The sequence below is a fragment of the Mytilus californianus genome, unplaced genomic scaffold (assembly GCF_021869535.1).
Source record: "Mytilus californianus isolate M0D057914Y unplaced genomic scaffold, xbMytCali1.0.p SCAF_6, whole genome shotgun sequence".
NCBI lineage: Eukaryota > Metazoa > Mollusca > Bivalvia > Mytilida > Mytilidae > Mytilus > Mytilus californianus.
Genome location: NW_026262712.1, coordinates 111,387,688 through 111,404,119, shown reverse-complemented (window position 1 = coordinate 111,404,119; position 16,432 = coordinate 111,387,688). Strand labels below are relative to the sequence as shown.

The 16,432-nt window shown below is 35.5% G+C and overlaps 1 protein-coding gene and 1 long non-coding RNA gene across 4 annotated transcripts in view; both read right to left on the bottom strand.

Annotated features, from left to right (window-relative positions):
- LOC127705828 (uncharacterized) overlaps positions 1-16,432 on the bottom strand; it is a 170,996-nt gene that overhangs the window by 103,443 nt on the left and 51,121 nt on the right. The window lies entirely within an intron of this gene.
- Positions 10,459-13,499, bottom strand: LOC127705830 (uncharacterized). Its single transcript, XR_007984055.1, has 3 exons — positions 13,376-13,499; positions 12,935-13,056; positions 10,459-10,639 (listed from the first exon to the last, which is right to left on the bottom strand). It is a non-coding gene; the product is annotated as an uncharacterized LOC127705830 (long non-coding RNA).

The following is a 16,432-nucleotide window of genomic DNA, read 5'->3' as shown; positions in this document are numbered from 1 at the left end:
ACCTGGTGGTGAAAGGTAGGCGAAATTCGTCATTGAGAACATCTTGAATGCTTACGGCTCGTACGACAGAATCTTCGGTACGCGATATAAAAGGATTGTTATCGATTTTGGGCAAATAACAGTTTTGCTAGGTGATAGACATATTCCTGATTTTTGTAGCGACTGAACAACGCATTCCCAAAAACAACAAACCTGACAATTAGGCTCTGTACATACGGGTGCGTTTCTGCTTGCAAAGTCGGATGGAATATTTGCACGACCAGATAAATGATTGACGCTGACCTGGTATCGGCTTACAACGGAAAGAAACGATGTGACACGCGGACTGGCCGAAAATTCACCACGACATAGTTTTTTAAAGCCCTGTACGCATGGTTTACTGTCTGTCAACACATTAGCTTGCAGTTTTGACTGAATAATAAAGGGACTGAAATGTTTGACACTAGCGGCAATGTAAAGCGCTTCGATTTCACACGGTAGCCACAATACCTGATGTTTACGCAACTTAGCACTGAAAAATCCTGCTAAGGACACTTTACCGTCACGGTTTAAGTATAGGGTCGCTCCGCGTTTAGTGACAGATCCGTCTGTGACTATCCACAGTTGATCACTGCATTTAGGTAGCGTGATGGCTTTACGGGAGCTCAGAGACTTTTGGGCAAACTCGAAATGTTCTCTTAGCATGTCGGACCAAATAATTTTGTCAGCTGATTTCATACCACTTATTTTCTCTTCTAATGGAGCTATTAAGTTGGAACAATTCGGTATAACGCGACTTAGCATCTTGTAAGCACCGATAAATGATCGAAGACCCCGCACAGTGTCTGGTACGGGACACGAGGCTAGTGTTGCTACTCTGTGTGTGCTAGCGGAAATTGAACCCTGTGACCAAATCCAACCTAGGATTGTTATCGATTTTGGGCAAATAACAGTTTTGCTAGGTGATAGACATATTCCTGATTTTTGTAGCGACTGAACAACGCATTCCCAATTGTATAAAAGCTCCTCCGGGGTATTACCGCCACAAAATAAGTCATCTGCCAATTTAGCTACGCAACACTTTTGTAAGAAATCCCCCACAATACGACACATTAATTCTTCAAGAGCCGTTTCGGAACCAGGCATTCCCATCGCACAACGTGTATATACGCGAACTCCACGATAAGGGGTCGCGACTCCACAATACTTCATCGAATCTTTTGCCAGGGGGGATTTGGTAAAATGCGCTTGTAAGATCAGACTTGATTATATATTTCCACTGTGCGATCGTACGGAGTGTGGAATTCACGACGGGCATAAGAGAGGGTTGCTGCTTACTATATCTGCCAACATCGGAAAATGCCGTTACAAGTCGGAAACCACCGGAAGCTTTTTTGACAAGAAATGAAGGATTAATATACTCGACTGAAATTCCGACGTCTTCGGGTTTACGGAACACTCTTTTACTTTCCAATTCGTTAAATTTGTTTTGGAGTTCTACCAAATTATTTTTTGAATACTGTGGCATTCTGCCTTTCCTTTGAGGAGGCTGGACAGGACCCATATTAACAGATGCTTCAAAGGGACCTATTGCCCCATTATACCTTCAAAATTAGGACTAATAACTTCACTGAACTTTCGCAGAAGTTCATTAAACTTGGTTTGGAGATCTGGACCAAGTAAATTATCTGGGTCAACAGAGACTTGTTTGAAAAAGTGGGAAGTATATGTTGTGTCTATGTAGTGTATTGTTTTTAGGTCACGGATATTGTCGGGAGCCTCTGGTGCGTTGTCTACGGTAGTCGTAAGTCGTACTCGACAGAAATGTTCATTTCGTTGTATGAATTGCGGTCCTGACGTGTTATTCACGATGCGTATTTTGCCTGCGACTGACTGAACAATTTGCGGACTGGGCCAATCTTTCGTACGAGAAGCGTCAGTGTGAGGCTCGATCGCGAGAATGCAATCCGATTCTATTTCCGATGGGATGTCGTATTCGCCGTAACATCCTGGCCAAACTACTGAATTTGCTGATGGAGCCCGGATAAGAAAGGCATGTGTTCTACGTACGCGAGTATTACTAGAATTAAGTTCCTCGTTTGGGCTACCATACATAACAGTTACCTTGTCGCGTATGACGATTTTATGTTTGCTAGGGAAAATCGCGATGTCGTTCAATGACATGAAAGGGATACCGGCGAGTATATCAACGTCCAAGTCGTTCACTACTAGGGCCTCTAACTGTAACTCGATTCCGTCTCTCGAAAGTGTGAAATGACATTCACCAACTATATTTAACGAGGTAACGCCGTCAGCTTGTAGAGCGGAATGGTTGCTTTTCTTGATTGTTACGCCGATGTAAAATCCGCGGAAGAAGCTTTTATCATACTCACCTCAGCACCCGTATCTAGTGTTAGCTCAAGCGGGAAATGTTTATAAAATGCCTTAAAGTAAGGGGACTGTTTAGTGCTCACCCGTCTTAAAGCAGATACAACTCTAAGCTTACTAGGACCTATATTATCATTTAAAAATGAGACTAGTCTTGTTCGTTATCAACATTGTCCTCAGACTCACTATCACCTACTTCTGTACAATAAGATTGCCTAACTCTGGACATATATTGTTTGTCTTCATCAGGTAAATATTTACAAGTACTTAAAAAATGTTGGGACGGACGACCTGCTTGCTTACATAAAACACAACACTTTATTTGACGACCAGTTCTTATACTACCTGTCTTCTTTGTACTTCTGTGAAAATGTTTGTCTTTTATTGACGCCCGTAAAACCTTGGCATCAGTGGCTGAATGAATTTCGTCAAGTAAACTATCAAGTGGCTGTGAAATTTCAGGTTTCAAAGAAGCTAATGTTTTTGACCGTAAATCAGTTCCATATCGCTGCTTCACTAGGTTGGGTAAGTCACGATTAATAAGTCTTAACCAAGTAAGTACAATCAGGTTTTCCAAAGAAGGCTATAGTTCTTCGTCGGCTTCAGGTACTTCTCCGTGGTGATGAATATTGCCACCGGCACGAAGCAAATTGTCTTCAATAAAACTAGCCAATCGCTGAAATAAGTCATCAGGACGCTCATTTGGTTCCAAAAAGATGCTATTAAAATCAAGAAAGTGTTCACCAGTAGACTGAAATCCGTAGTGTAGACGTATTGACTGCCAAATAAAATTAATTGATGTCGAATTTTTAATTACAATAGTGTTTCTTGAAATAATCGGACAGTAGTTTGCTATTTGACCAAGTATAAGGTCCAAATGTGTGCACTTTTGATCTGCTGTTCGTCGGTTAGCTTCGGCAACCTCCTCGCCATCGTGAGCAATGCCACGCAAAGGATTGGCGTTGGTTTTCTTCAGCCATGTAAATCCATCTACAAGGAACGCTGCGAAGTTTTGATCAAGAGACAAGGTATATTGTAAGTTTTGTCTCCACGCTTCAAACGATGTTATTGTTTCAACTTTTGAGAGTGACCATTGTTTTGGAGCACGTGTGCCTGCCATTTTGTAAAGATCAGTTCAGTCCAACAATAGAAAATGGTGTCGTGTTAGTCAAAATAAATGACAAATTTTCCTGCTCACCTTTTACTTCTAGAGTGGAATAATGTTCAAATTCTTGAGTTATTTGAGGTGTGGGTTTCTTAAACCGCTGCCGCCACGCCAGAAAGCAGAGAAAACTATAACACATGTGATCGTTAGAAAGGCACATTTAATAATGATCGTGAGGCGGTAAACAATAAAGGGAAATAACCCATCAATAATCATACATGTATATGACACATGGAGTAAGGGAGATAAAACAAATCAATACATGTAATCAATACAATACACTGGCGCTTAATGAACCCCTGATTGTGGAGAAAGTGTTCCATGATGAAATTTACGACAACGGAGGCAAACAATGAGAACGGTTTTAATCTTTTGCCGACGACAACTTCAAAATCTACTCAGGACCAGGATTCTTTAAGGTAAAAAGTTACGAATTAAATCAAAGTAGTTCACATTTTTAACTTGTCGCTAAGCATGCCTATTTTTTACAGCTCTTACCTGGCCACCATATTCATATTCAAAATCCTCCTGCTTGCCCCTCTTTTTCCTAAAAAAATCAAATGATTTTCTCCGTATTTAACACGAGTTTAAATTGATTGATTGTTGGTTGCTTGTTTTTAACGTCCAGCGACTAATATTTCATACATGTTTAGACAAGACGCGAAATTAAAAGTCATGTATAGAATTTAAAAACAAGTAAGGAGATGTGGTATGATTGCCAATTAGGCAACTATCAACCGGAGTTCAATAAAGTAGTGTTAGCAATTATAACCAACCGTGCGGCCTTCAAAAATGACAAATACCCATACAGTTAATCAGTTATCAAAGGCCCCGACATAAAAAATGTGAAACAATTAAAACGAAATAAACTAACGGCCTAACGATATATGACAAACCCATTCTAATTTTTACCACAAAACGGGGTTGGGCACCCCGCCCCCTAAATCCGCCTCTGTCAATCATTACACAATAAACGGATTTAGTCATAAACATTCTGAAAAACGCCATTACCTTGTATACTTGTACCTTGAAAACATATACATTTGTACGATTAAGTTCTGGAAGAGTGGTGGACCGAAGGATTTGACCAGTAGATTTTTCCTCAAGGACCAATTTTGAGAACTCTGCGATATCTTTTATACAATTTCTAAAGAACAGATGTCCTTTTCGGTCATAAATATACCAGTAAAATATTGATAAATTTTTGTATAGTTTCATATTATTTGAAAAAGATAAATAGGCTGAGCTTTAAGTCGTATTTGTTTAGCTTAATTAAGTTAAAAAAGCATACAGAAAAATGTCACGTGCACACCGATTTCTTCCAAACAATTTTTTGTCTTTACACTGATACTATAATTACATCAATGCTAAAAACAGAGAACACTATGAAAGTAAATTGAATGTCTACCAAATGAACTGACGTAACTAAATTTTCTAATAAATTATCGTAAATTTCGTTTATGTAATCCAACATAAAAAAAAATTGTGCTATTATATTCGACGGCAAATTGTATTTTTGTTTTGTGACTTCTTCATCAGAATATATCCTGAAGAGGTCCAGATTCATTATTTTTGGACTATTCACCAGAAGATATTCTGGAGATATACAAAAGACACCAATAAAACCCGCCCCAGGTCCGTACATGAAGAGACGTCTATATCAACAGTTGAGTACTAGTGTTGTTCCAAAGTATTTTTGGGACTTTAGGTTTGCACTCCGTCTGTCTGTCTGTCTGTCTGTCTGTCTGTCTGTCTGTCTGTCTGTCTGTCTGTCCGTCAGTCTAGCACATCACTTTCAGTGTTCAACTCTTTTTTTCTTCATGCTTCAAGATATTATTTTGATATTTGGTGTATTGTTTTATCATGACAAGTTACAGATCAAGTTTGAATTTTGTTCCGGTCGGATGATTTTGTGCAGAGTTATGGCCCTTGGACAGAAAATCACTTAAATAATTTCCGCACTTTTTCGTTGTGTTTGAAGATATTGACTTGATATTTGTTATATACAATGTAGTTTAAAGATCAAGTTTTTAACTGGTAGGGGACTATTATATTGCCATGCAATACTCACAGAATGCTTGTTATTTCTGTTGTTTGAAAGCTGTATGAGAAAATATTTTTTGTAATGTCTTGATAGATTCTCTTTTTAGCTCATCTGGCCCAAAGGGCCAAGTGAGCTTTTCTCATCACTTGGCGTCCGTCGTCCGTAGCGTCGTCGTCCGTCGTCGTCTGTTAACTTTTACAAAGATCTTCTCCTCTATAACTACTGGGCCAAATTCAACTAAACTTGGCCACAATCATTATTGGGATATCTAGTTTAAAAAATGTGTTCAATGACCCAGCTCGTCTACCAAGATGGCCGCCATGTCTAAAAAAAAGGTTCATCAGGTCAAGATCTATTTGTCCTGAAATTTTAGACGTATCAGACAACCCGTTGTTGGGTTGCTGCCCCTGAATTAGTAATTTTAAGGAAATTTTGCAGTTTTTGGTTGTTATCTTGAAAACTATTATAGATAGAGATAAACTTTAAACAGCAATAATGTTCAGCAAAGTAATATCTACAAATAAGTCATATGACCAAAATGATCAATTGACCCATCAAGGAGTTATTGCCCGTTAAAGTTAGTTTTTAATAAATTTTTGCAAATTTTTGTAATCTTACAAAAATCTTCTCCTCTGAAACTACTGAGACAAATACAATCAAACTTAGTTACAATCATCATTAGGGTATGTAGTTTAAAAAATATGTCCGATGATCCCGCCTGCCAACCAACATGGCCGACATGGCCAAAAAGAGAACAGAGGGGTAAAATGCAGTTTCTGGCTTATATCGCTGAAACTAAAGCATTTAGAGCAAATTGGACAATGGGTAAAATATGTTAATCAGGTTAAGATCTATCTGTCCTGAAATTTTTAGATGAAACAAACTGTTGTTTGGTTGCTGCCCCTGAATTGGTAATTTTACTGAAATTTTGCAGTTTTTGGTTATTATCTTGAATATTATTATAGATAGAAATAAACTGTAAACAGCAATAATGTTTAGCAAAGTAAGATCTACAAATAGGTCAAAATGACCAAAATGGTCAATTGACCCTATAAGGAATTATTGCCCTTTAAAGTAAATTTTTAACTATTTTTCATAAATTTTTGGTAATTTTTTACAAAAGTCTTCTGAAACTAAAGCAAAAGTATAACAGTTGCATAATTTCATGTATCAATTGTTTATAAAGATATCAAGTGAGCAACACAGGCTCCTTGGAGCCTCTAGTTTTGTTTTGTTACATTACTGATTTTTTATTCAATTTAATTATTATGACAAAATGAATACTTTAATTAACAGATTAATTAAAGGGGTACTAGCTACGAGATTTCATAAAAAATCTAAAGTATGATTTTTTGTTCAATCATTAATGAAAGAGAAAAAGTAAAATAATTATTCGCTTTTTGCAGCCAGTATAGTTCAATTTTGTCATGAAATTGCCTCCGTTGAAAGTTTGCAAACATCCCATGAGCAAATAACATGGATGATTAATATTGACCATTTGGTATATGACCGTGTTCTAAGCGACACGTACATTCAGGTCATAAATTAATTTGTTGAATGAAATCAAATCTTCAGCTACTAATTGTTGCCGTAGGAGGTCCACCGGAATTTTTAGCGAGGATTACCTGGCATGGGAGAAAGGAAGAAAGACCATTCACAAGTTGACTTACATTTTTTTTCTCTGTTCTAATTAGATAGAAAAAAAAATAAACCTTTCAAATGTAGAGTTCATCAGATAAAAAGTTTCCCTGAGGAACACCCCCCTTTTTTTGTGCTCTCAATTTTCAACCCTCGAATTAAGCTTTTCGGGCTAATTTGAATTAAAACCTTGCTTTCTAACCGATCTATTAATGTGACGGACCGGCAACTTTCTTTTTTAATAAGAAAGTCTACAGTGCCGTTATACACATGCATGTTGTCTGCTTGGCGTCCCCGCCCGAAATGTAAAAAATGGCCGAACTCCAAGATACTAAATTCCTGCATCACGTGATTTTTGCCACGTTGAGCTTACATAAGAATAAATACCGAATATGGAAAGTGAAACTACAATTCAAAACACAGAGTCTAAAGGCGGGCGCATAGAAGAAAAAGAAGGTTTTTTTTTGGCAAAGGGTGCCGGGGCAATCTTCTCTGTGTTCAAAATATACATGAAATATTTGCCACTACCCCTTGTCTGTTCTATAAATTCTAACCCTGAGTTTTCGATCTGTTACTTGAAAGATTTTAATAAATGGGTAATGTGTCCATGGGACATAGATGATGCCCCCGCTTGCATATCATATAAATTTATTAAATGACATAACTGAGGAACAGTAAAAGTGATACTTCCTAAATTTGTACTTAATCCGAGTTTTGTGGTAATATGAATTGTGTAAAAGTTACATAACATTTGGTTTAGGTAATTTAAACTCAAGTTAAAGAATGAAAACAAAAAAATCACATTTTTTTTCATTTGTAAAGGGGCATAGCTCTAAAATAGGTAGAATGACGCCACTAAAATTCAAACTTGATCGAGGTTTTGTTGTATTTAGCATTGTGTATAAGTTTCATAACATTTGTTTGAGGCAAACTAAAGTAAGAGAACGGAAACGAAAAAATCAGCAATTCTTCCAATTGTAAAGGGGCAAAACTCTAGATCGGTTAAAGTGACGCCACAAACATTCTAACTTGATCTGTGTTTTGTGGTAATTAGCATTGTGTTTAAGTTTCTTAACATTTGGTTGAGGCAAACTTAAGTTAGAGAATGGAAACCAACTTCGGGACGTACGGACGGACGGACGTACAGACGGACAAGGGTAAAAAAAAAAAACTGAATGCCCCCTCCAATAAAATAAAGCTAATTTAACCTACACTTATGTTATGCATCAATAATAAATTAATAAAGATAAGTTAAAATTTGTATCCACGTAATACAATATTTGTTTTATTATGTTTTGCGAATTCAGTATTATGCCGAAATGAGTTTTCTTCCTACATTTATAGCATATTTGGCACAATAGTTTGAAATTTTCAGTTTTTAATGCTCTTAGAATTCGAATTTGTTTTGGTCTTAGAACTGTTTTGATTTTAGTGTCGATCGTCACTAATGAGTTTTCCGGAGCACCTACGATCACCCCCAGTTTTTGGTGTGGTTCGTGTTGATTAGTCTTTAGTTTTCTATCTTGTGTTTTGTGTACTATTATTTGTCTGCTGGTCTTTTTCTTTTTTAGCCAAATTAATTTCCACAACAGAACAAAAGTTGCAAAAATTAACAACCTAACGCGAAATTTTACGTATAACATTGGAGAAGAAACGGGACATTCTTAAGCAACTTGACAGTAACATTTTAGAGGTGACTACTGTGAAAAATATGAAAGTTGTGATAGAAGACGAAAATCGGTAGGTTTTAGATTATTAAAAGTACATAATACACCCATATTTTAATATCAACTACTAAACAAGCAATTGTTCTGAGATGCGTATCAATGATAAATACATGTCAAACAAACATGAACAAACATACAAAAGTTTGCGTATTTTCAAAATCAAATTCAAGACCTAGCCGCACAATGTATAGCCGGAATACCACCTGCAATTACTATCAAGACGTAGTAATACTAAGAGAGAGGTTTGACACGAAGTACAAAACACAAGCGCATAGATTCAAAATGTAATTTATTTACCTGGGCTGAGGTCAAACACACACAGCTCGAACAACTTTTCAGACAGACTAGAGTGTGGCATGATAGGTTTACAATCGACAAAGGATAGTTCATTTGGAACCATTCGTTCGCCCATAATATACAAAACATTGCCGATGTTAAATAGAACATACACAAAGACCAGTGGAATGAAGAGTCGGATACCGAATCACTGAGGGTAGTACTGATGAGGAAAGTATAAGTACAGGAGGAAGGACAAACTATAGTGTCGGAGTCGTCGTTTCCATGGTCTTGGGGTGTGTTTTATCTTACATCAAACATTTTATCGATCGCTTTGATTGCAATTCTACGAAACGTAAAACAATCGATCATAAAGAAAAAAAAAACCAACCATAGACAGATATGGTAGTTTATAATATAAGTGATTGCTTACCGTCCAGTGACAAATAGTTCTGGTGTTATTAGGTGGCGAACAAATTATAAACTTAGGTTTTACAAATTTGAGCCTTTATTTATTCTTTTGTAAACATTTTTTGTGACTAACATTCACTGCGTGAAATAAATAGTATGTATCTTTTGAAATATCATTTGTAATATTTATTACCATCTCTGAAATCTTAAGAGGTCTCTATTGTAGATTTTATTTTATTTTATCTTATTCTGGGTACCTTTTTTAATCCCCGGGCGCTGAACCCAAAAAGCTCTGTATCCATTGGATGGCGGTTTTAGATTTCTTAGTCTTCGAACTCTATAAAAAAACAAATGTTTTTATTCCAGTCCCTCATGTTTCCGTAGACATTATTGACGATATATAAGCGCTTCATGTTTTGTTCACGATTTGCCGAGTTCAAAATAGGATACATTTGAGCGGAGTAAATAAGCGGAGACGTTTGGAGTAGGAAGGTAAGAAATCTTTTTGGCCTCAAAAAATAGCATTTAAAAAAATTGTTAAAAATATAAATTGTAAGTTATCAATTGGAAAGAAGAAAAGTTTTGTTACATACAAATGGACTGTGATTTGGACAATACAATGCACATGCATCAGGTACTAGCATCATTAATCAACTGGCGGACATTTTTAAGGGGATTGACACATTTAAGAATGTTACATATATATGATCAAATATGCACATACTGTATTTAAATTCAATTATCATAATAACTAATGGATGCAGACTACTGAATCCATGTATTATTTCATTTGTTGTAATATTGACTATGAATCAATTGAATCAAACGGATCATGTGAGATTTTGTTTAATCTATTTTGCATGTTTGAAAATTATCATTGATATAAGTCCATTCATTCTTGGCGCCATGATTGTCGTTGTGTATTTAGTTATACAATAAGGTACAACAAGAGTTTATAAAATGCAAGTCCTAACCCCAAGGTAACCAAGTTGATCACAAGACTTCCAGCACCTGGAAAAAAATAATTTTAAAACAAGAATGTTTTGAATTATAAAACAGCCTTAAATAGAATGTATTTGACTTGTTTAATGTTAATTCGTAATGCATCCTACAAACAAATATAGAAATTAAAAAAAAAACTCATTGTAAAGACAAGTGAAGAAATATCAATAACAATGACCAACATGAATAATTAAAAACGGTTTTCATGTATACAATTCTTTAAAAAACGTAAGAATATGAAACCAGTTTGATGCAAGGAGTAAAAATAATAATTTTGACATAAAGTTATAAATTATTTTACACAAACAGTTTTTTTTCACTTGATGAGTCAAAATCGTTAAATGTCAATGCAACCCGACAAGCTGAAACTATTATTCTCGTACAAATTCACTATTTTCGTAAAAATTCATTATTTTCGACCTGAAATTTTTTAACCCTAACTCATCACTTTGTAGATGGTCCAAATGTATTGTGTATCGGCAGCGACAGCAAACCAATCGAATATTCTCTAGAAGGTCATTCCAATAGCAGGGCAAATAGCCGATTTGTACTACTGAGGTACTGACTACTAGAAATATTATAGCCGCAGGTACTGACATTCCACCAGTTGGAGACTACGAGAAAGATGATAACCTTAGTTTCTGACATCCATCAGTATGGGAAGCGACCAAGTTGTACTATTTAAGAACTAACCACGAAAAAGATGATAACATTAGGTACTGACATTCCACCAGTTTAGGGGGGTCGATAAAGTTGTACTACTGAAGAACTGACAACAAAATAGATGATAACCTTAATAAGTTTCTGACATTCAACCTGTAGGGGAAGCGACCCACTTGTACTACTGAAGTACTGACCACGAACAAGATGATAACCTTAGGTCATGACATCCATCAATAGGGAAGGCGATCCAGTTGATCCACTGAAGTACTGACTACGAGAAAGATGATAACCTTAGGTACTGACATTCCACCAGTAGAAAAATTGACCCAGTTGTAACACTGAAGTACTCACTGCTAGAAAGATGATAACCTTTGATACTGATTTTCCATGAGTAGGGGTAGCGACCCAGTTGTACCACTGAAGTACTGACTTCGGGAAAAATGATAATCTTAGGGACTGATATTCCACGGGTATGGGAAGCGACCCAGTTGTACCACTGAAGTACTGACTACAAGAAAGATGACAACATCTGAGACTGACATTCCACCAGCAGGAAAAGTGACCAAGTTTTTACTACTGAAGTACTGACTACTAGAAATATGACAACCTTAAGTAATGACATTCCACCAGCAGGAGAAGCGACCCAGTTGTACTACTGAAGTACTGACTACTAGAAAGGTGTCAATCTTAGGTACTGACATTCCAACAGTAGGGGAAGCAACCTAGTCGTACTGCTGAAGTACTGACTACTAGAAAGCTGACAACCTTAGGTACTGACAGTCCACCAGTAGGGGAAGCGACCCAGTTATACTATTGAAGTACTGACTAATAGAAAGATAATCTTACAATTTTAACCAACGTAATCAGACGGAGATCTTTCTGTCAATGACATGTTTAAATGACAATTAGTACACATTTCCTAACTGTATGTTGTCATGCCCCAACAAAAGCTCTGTAAAACACATACTCCAAAAATGCATTTTGAGTTTCGGCATCTTGATAATAATTACCCTCCGACACATTAATGAGACAAAGAACAAAAAATATATAAAATGAAAAGATATTAATTAAAACGAATTTTAGGACCTTGGTTCAGTTGGTTGATTTTAAAACAAGAGGCACTGAAAAGAGACACCCTACAACTAAGCTGTACTTGTGCTAACAGACGTTGAAAATAGTTCTTAAATAGTTAAACGATTCTAGTAATTAGTCTGAGACTAATTCATCAGCAATTTTATTTTCTAAATGACTTTTATTTTTTTTATAAAAGAATCAATGACGGAGCGACAAATTTCTTACAGAAGGTATCAATATGGGACTCATCAAATTAGTACGCCGGAAGATAAAAGCTACGCAGATTGTAAAGTGGTAACGTTTTGTCGGCAATAATGTATTTAGTAGAATGAATTGATATAAAAGCAATTTCTTTTGTAAAGAATGTTATTCTAATTACGACGAGAAACATGGCAATACCGGGAAAATTCGTTTAAACGTTTTGAGAATTTTTCCGTGTTGCTATGGATCATTTTGTATCAGGCGTATCATTTAGTAGACCAGACGTCAACATGAGACACATTAGTGAAACACATTGATAGTTATATTGTTATGTATACCAGATATGATTAAGATTAAAATAATTACCACTATCACTAACACAGCCGAACTGGGATAGGACCTGTTTTGCTTTGATTAAGGTCTGACCTACATCTAAACTGCAGTCAGTTACAACTTTAGTAACACATTCCAGATAGATATTTCCTGCACTGTTTTTAAAATAAACAAAACAGTGAAATAGCATATGAACAAATTTTGATTAGAAAAATAAATATTAATGTTTTAAACATGTACAGCTGTTTTATTAATTTGTGAATGATATACATCTACAGTAGCGTCGAAGTTCTAATTCTTTAACTAAATTTTTTTGTGATAGCTACCTTCATTTATTGAAGATGTAACTGTTTTTCTTTATTCGTCATTTTCATTTCATAGCATGTTATATGTAAATGAAAACGACAATTTTTAATGTAGCGATGTTTAAGTGTGTAAATAATATACAAAGTACTATATAAAACAACATCTGACCTGCATATTTTCTCCTTGTCTAACGCTGCCTGTGTTATTAAGCTCCCTAAGGATGAGACGCAAGATTGCATTTTTGGAGCAGAACAACTCTGTGCTTCCGCTTCTAAATAACGTATAAACAAAAATATTTTGATAGTTTAAAGGACGAAACACATTTCTTCGAGTTTGTTATATTTCTTTTTTTTTTTTGAGTGGTGCGAGTTTGATAAAGTGATGCAAGTTGTAATAATTAGTGAGAGTGTTTGAGTGGTGCGAATTGGCCGTGGGCCGAGTTGTCGGGCAGTTCGTCGACTGAGCATGCGCGAAAGCGTATAAGACACGGATCGATAACGGTCTCCGAATTTAGATATTTTCTCAAAAATTTGCGTTTTCTGTGGAAAAAAGATTGTTTCAAAGACACATTTAGGAAATACAAAACACTACATTTATACGTCATATCACAAATATTTCCGACTTTGCATGGTTTCAGAGGAGTTGCGGCTCAATGAAATCGGTCTCTTCCTTTAGCAGTATAGATGTTGAAAATGACTTTACACATTTTCCCTTTAATATGACTTAAGAACATTTTATGAATAGCCTCACAATGTACAATATTACACACATTGTCATTATCGATATAGAATATTTGGTTTGTACCTTAGATAAATGATGGGATACTAAGGTATAAAGAATAGAGAAAAAATACCTAATGATAGATTAGAGAATACAGAAATGAAGGACCCCCATCCAGAATCTCATATGACAAAAAGGAGATCAACTTAGAACTAGCGCACTCCGTACAGAGAGTTATGACAAGTTTAAAGAAGTTATGAAGGGATGAATCAGATATCTTCAAAAACCTGATATAAAAACACCCACTGACTAAAATATAAGGAGAAAGCAACAACGAAATTCTAAACTTAGTTCACGGATATAGGCATAAGCGGATGTCATGAAGTCTTTTGTTCTAAATAACTTGATAGAAATAACGAAAACCATCTTTGTCAAGTAGAATTATTTTTAAGTGCATTTCAAATATCGCTATCACATGCATCGCCTGTATCAAAATCAGGTGTCACTAGTAGAGCAGAACCCGATAAAACCGATAAATTTTCCGGAGCTCCTGGTATCCCTATCGATTTGTTGCTGGAGTGCTTGTTGTTCAGACTTACAGTTTTATATAGTGTTCTGTAGAATGTTGTCTGTCTTTTCATAATTTTTCTTTTTGGCAACGGAATTGTGTGACTCTCTTTGACTTATGGCTTTTGATTAACCCATTGGTGTATTCTACCTAACTCTTAATACTTTTTTAAATAACAGATTTCAGTCGAAAATAAAGGTAGTTGTTGATAAATTTTGTGACGGAAAAAATGTGAAGGCTTTATTCATTCATTTGAAAATAAACTATCACTGTTAACCTATTCCGGCTTTTAACGTTTAAACTGTTGAAATGTTCCAAACTCCTTAATAAGATATTTAGTGCAGCTAGTCAGAGGGTTGTTGCTCCGCGTGAATCCCGGTATGCAAAAGTAAAACATAATATAAAAATAAGAAGATGTTGTAAAATTGCCAATGAGACAACTCTCCATCAGGAACCAAATGACATAGAAGATTTATTAACAACTACATGTATAAGTTATCGTACGGCCTTCAACAATGAGTAAAACCCATACCGCATAGTCAGCTATTAAAGGCCCCGAAATGACCCGAAAGTATGACAGAGAAGTTTTATCACTGCTCATTGTTTAATAAGAATAGTGTACATGCAATCAAATAGAAACTTTTAAAAATTGGTTAGAGCCAAACAAATAATGAACTTAGAACCATTTTATACTACTTACGAAACTTAAGTTAACATATGTGCTTCTTTTCTTACAGTTGAACTATTCAAAGAGTTATGTAGTGTGAGGATTGTATCTTTACATAAACAGTAGTTATTTTTATGAGAAACGTATATACAACAAAGATCCTACGATGCGAAGAAACACACTGATGCTTATACATGTAACTAATTGACAGTCGGTATTAAAAAAGGGTCAAATTGTACCCCTATAAACCTCCTTAGTACCTCCCTATAAACCTAATTAGTTTGTATTCTCATCACAATTATATTATTTATTTGGTCAAACCTTCAGGACGAACGATTATAGTCAGTAGTTTAAATTGTACATACTTTTATTTGGACAAACCATCAGGACGAACGATTATAGTCAGTAGTTTAACTTGTGCATACTTTTATTTGGACAAACCATCAGGACGAACGATTATAGTCAGTAGTTGTTAGTTGTACATACTTTATTTGGATGTGAATGGCTAAACATGTGTGTTATGTAAAAGATCAACCAAAGCAAACATACACACACACGCGCCATGTAGGAATATATATAATGTATGCAACAACAACAAAAAACAGGAATCAACAACAGAGATGACAAAATTGCAAAAAAAATCAACAACAAAGACCTATAAACAATCATGGTAAGGATATCTCGTTTGAACGCAAATATTGTATTTGAAATCCACGGTAATATTTAATGAATGGGACGTTTAGATAGTTATAAGTTATTCTTCACTTGCATAAAATTTGTATTCACCTATGTACAAAAAATGTAATTATGTAATTAAAATACAATTTATACAAACATTTGATAACAGCAATAACTAACAATCAAATAGCCCATGTTTGGAAATATTACGGTGTTTTTAATAACCACAATCCTATAGAATTGGATATTTCATTGACGGTCTTTTAATTTTATGTTCTCAAATGTGATTAATCACGTTTACTCTGAATAAAAAGAATCTTTTTGTTTTGCTTTCCCAATAATAAGGACGTAATCAGAAAGAGGAGATTGACATTAGAATGGACTGCAAATAAATACAAGAAGAAGTTGGAATTTTTTATCAATGAGACATGCAGCAAACCAAATGAATGCCAAAGGGCATTTAAAGGGTAATAAAAAAAATTTTTTTTTAGTCTCAGATAAAATTGAGAATGGAAACGGGGATTATGTCAAAGAGACAACAACCTGACCAAAGCGCAGAAAACAGCCGAAAGCTACCAATGGGTCTTCAACA